Raw genomic sequence first — 4772 nt, 5'->3', positions numbered from 1 at the left:
CTGATAAGAAACCGTATGCTATCACTTGTATTTCTTTATATTGTTATTCGAGCCACAGATTCGGAAGATTGAACATACCTACGTGCATACAACAAAACTTTAACCTGAGAGAATACACGAGAATTTTAAATATTACACGTATTAAATAATAAAAAGAAAATATCGAAAAACTGTCAACAACTAAAACAAAAGCAATTCTCGGACTTCAACAATAACATTGTATAACAACAAAATATGAACTGATTTATACTGACGGAGTTGCGGAGTGAGTCGACGGACGGGACGACACGCTACTGACTGAAATGAGATGAGATTGGGGAAACTCGGGAAACTAGAGTGGGTCTCTCTCTAGGGGAAACATAAATTTTAATGACGGACGACGGACAACAACGAATGACACACGAACAATAAGCTTTCATTCATATTCGAATTGCCATTGAAAGCTCTTTTGGGAACATCCATTGAATACGACACACTATAAACGAAACTAACTCAGAAAGTGAGGCACTTTACTCATTTTTATTTCCATATTCCGGCTTTACTTCCCCATCGAAGCAAGGGTTAATCAGAGATGTTATGCCTTAGAAAATCCCGATGGCGCCGACTGGGATTGAACCCAGGCCCTTTGGAGAGAGAGGCAGTCACGTTTACTCACGATTATTTTTCCGCGCAACAAATCAAACATCTATGTAGACGGAGCATAATTTCTCAATTTTTGCATCAGCTGTCTTAGATTGGCAGATAATCGAGCCAAAGAACCAACAACTTTGGCTTCAAGCAAAATGTTGGTGGATGACGTTTCTGCCACCGGAGTGCGTTTACCACTACACCACCAGCGCAGCTGGTTCTTACTCAGTTGTGAGTCACTTTTATTCATTCGTATCCAAGCTAACTTGAAAGTACCCATTAATTGTTTAAAAAAGTCCAATTGGGTTGTTTATATTCGAAAAATATACCAATTGATATACATCATCTGATAGAGTTTTGTTTTCTGAGCACGATATTTTTATCGATTCCGTAGACATTAATCTCGATTTTTAAATCAAGATTTAAATTTTTGATCGTTGGCACTAAATCTATTCGTTGACAGCTCGCAAGTCCCACCAAGGGGCGCTAAGATGGTGATTTTTTCTAATATAATAGCTTTTATTTAAAATAGTTCCAGTGTTCCAAAATTGCTGAAATTTTAGAGTTCGGTTGGATACTTTCAAGCCACAGTGTAAACAATATTCTAAAACCGTTCACATGGCTACACTGAACCAATTTGACATATTCCTGTTATGTGGAAGTCTAATAAATTTGCGCTATAAGATAATCCATTGAAAATGATATGATTGAAAATGTGTCAGGTAAATTCTATATGAATATCCGATACATTTACAATGCTCATAATTTGGTAACATTTATATGATCGTCATATGATAAATGAAAATCGGTCAAATTATAATAATTAACTGAAATGGATTTGAAACCCATAAGCATAAGCTTTACTTTTCACCACAATATAATATATGTGTCATAAATCAATCGAAGTAAAGTTTATGTGAAAATCACATGAAACTTACTGCTTCTTTTGACACATATATTTAATCGATTTCTAAAAATAAATCGAAAAATAAACATCAGGCAGTGGGAGCTTTAACAGTTGTGTCTTTTTTTTATTGTAGCTGATTTGGGATTCGATCCAGAACTGTTGAGGTGTGATGCTTTCGGTGTCTGTGCTCGATTCCATTGGGCCACGGCTGACTTTAAGATTGAGCTCGTTCAATTAGCATGAAGTAAGAACAGCTCTCCCGACATGGAATGTAGTGCAACGTTATGCTCGTTTTGCTAGAGTGAAGCAAAATAACACTGACAAATTTATGCTCCGTTTCGTTGGTGTCGTGTATTCAAATCTTTCTTAATGCTCCTGTGTGCAATAAAACAACGACTACATTATATGAGTTCATGGAACTCGTTCATGACACTCAAGTGTGAAGATTTACAATTAGAATCTTAGCTACTTAAATATTGCAGTAGAATCATTTTTTTTCAATCTCAATACATTCTTTTCCGGAACCCCTTATCTTATGAAACAATAACAAACAAAGATTATTCAATACAGTCTCATTGTTGTTAGTAATATTTAGTTCAACTAATCATTTTAATGAGTGTACGATAACATCGTTGAAAATTGTTTCAATAATTTATGAAGAACAATCATGTAAGATGTATTTTAATGGGAGCGATATTCATCCCAGAAAACCATGCCAAAACAAATGTTTGCTGTTGGATTTATTAAAAGGCAAATCTACATGACTATCTAATGATTGGGATAGATCTGTTTACAATCTTTATACCTCAAAAATCAAAGGAAGCTATTCCAATGAGATACATATGTTTTCCTGTACTGCAAAGTTGAATGACAATCCAATAGTTTCTACATGTCTGTTTACACGCGACATATCAACAAACGTCAAAAATCGTTAAAAGCAACTCCAATAAAATATACATGTCTATCTTATAAGATATATCTTTTAGTGAGCAATATTCTTCATGAAAACAGGTATATTTTACTGAGTTTTCTCATAGTGCAAACTTATATGATTTTCCATTAGTTTCTAGATATCTGTTCCCACCCATGACATATCAACAGTTTTTCACCATGAAATATATCAGACAATATTCATATACTTTTTACCTATCGCTAACCACGTTCGAAGCAAAGTATTATCAAGTACTAAGTATGTGAAATTATGATAGAAATCATTCCATATCGCAGTCATAGTTTTTAAGTGATAATCCAATGGAATCTATCAATCATCACATAGAATGAATAAATCTGCTGACATTGCTATGTTATCAGATGGATCCAATAAACGGTACATGTCGATTTGTTTCAGTGTACCGAGAATAACTAAGAGAGAGAGAGTTACTTCTACTCAGAGGCTCGCTCAGAGGTATGGAAAAAAATCTAAAACTGCAGGAACTCAGTGCTGAGTAATAGCACAAACGAAGTTACAGACGACTAACTGGCGAAGAAAGCAATTAAAATAATGTGGTTCGCTGTAATATAATTTTCTTAGAAGCTTGTGCCATCAGCCACCAGATGGGCTAGTATTTTTGTTTTGATTTGAACATAGTTGATTTTGTGTGCAATATGATCTTTGACAGTGTGCAAAGAGTGTATCATTTTGTCATTTTTTATGCATTTCAGTTTAGAGTAGAGTGAAAGAGATAGAACCAAAACATTCTAGCACAGACAAACAGACATAAAACTCGCAAGTTGTTCATCGAACAAGCATTTAACGGTCAATTTGAAAGTATCGTAGTTGGTGGTACCACCACCTGTGGCGAGCATAGTCAATTCCCTTGCGTTTGACGTTTACACACTATCGCCTTCTGTTTAGCGTACTACCTACCACAGTGTACTCAACAGATGGCGGTAATGTTTTAGTGACGATGTTTTACAGTGAGAAATATTCAATGTGTTATGTCTGTTTGTTTGTGATTCTAGTACATTTAGTGTTGTCATGTGGTACAATCATAGAGGTAACTCTAAGACCACTGGGTCCCGAAGAAAATCATTTTTATTTTTGGCTCACTCAGTACCAGAACAACGGTCCCAAGCAGTCCCAAGCTATTTCACTCACCCCTGCATGTTCTGCATGAATCCACACACCCCTGATGTTATCTGTCAAACTTTCATAGCGAATCAAAACAAACATAGTGTAGTAATAGAATTTCAACTAGAATAGGGTACGTTAATCGTTTGCTTGGGACCAATAGGCTACTAAAGTGGTGAGCCAATTTAAAATCGTTAGTTTCGTATTGATTGTTGGTACAATGGTACAATCCATTAGTAGTGTTGCCATGTGGTACAATTAAGTAGTAGTGGTGTTGCCATGTGGTACACTGAAAAATTGCAATAGCAAGTGCGTCACCAAAGCTTAGAGGTAACAACCCAACAAACAATTGAGAGCTCTTATAAAACACCTGAGTTGATCAAACGTTGAATAATAGCTTCCAGAGTTGAACAAGAATGTAGTTGTATTGCCATTTGATTAAAAGTTTTAAAAGCTGTTGGAGCACTCTTAAATGATTGTTTACGTTCGGTTTACCTATATGCTTTATAAGACCTACGATAACTTTTATAGCACCTTAGTTAAACTGATTGACAAGAGCTATATAGAACGTGAAATAAACGCATCAAAACAAACCATTGGGAGCTCTTATACAACACCTGAGTTGATCAAACGTTGAATAATAGCTTCCAGAGTTGTACAAGAATGTAGTTGTATATGGTTGTATTGCCATTTGGTTAAAAGCTTCAAAAACTGCTTGGAGCACTCTTAAATGATTGTTTACGTTCGGTTAAACTGTTTGACAGGAGCCATATAGGATGTGGAATAAACGCATCAAAACAAACCATTGGGAGCTCTTATAAAACACCTGAGTTGATCAAACGTTGAATAATAGCTTCCAGAGTTGTACAAGAATGTAGTTGTATTGCCATTTGGTTAAACGCTTCAAAAGCTGCTTGGAGCACTCTTAAATGATTGTTTACGTTCGGTTTACCTATATGCTTTATAAGACCTACGATAACTTTTATAGCACCTTAGTTAAACTGATTGACAAGAGCTATATAGAACGTGAAATAAACGCATCAAAACAAACCATTGGGAGCTCTTATAAAACACCTGAGTTGATCAAACGTTGAATAATAGCTTCCAGAGTTGTACAAGAATGTAGTTGTATTGCCATTTGGTTAAAAGCTTCAAAAACTGCTTGGA

This window comes from Ochlerotatus camptorhynchus, unplaced genomic scaffold (genome assembly GCF_037179485.1).
Source record: "Ochlerotatus camptorhynchus isolate MF236.1 unplaced genomic scaffold, CSIRO-AGI_Acam_v1.1 ptg000025l, whole genome shotgun sequence".
Classification (NCBI taxonomy): domain Eukaryota; kingdom Metazoa; phylum Arthropoda; class Insecta; order Diptera; family Culicidae; genus Ochlerotatus; species Ochlerotatus camptorhynchus.
The sequence above is the reverse complement of the archived record's forward strand: the minus strand, read 5'-3'. Positions refer to the sequence as shown.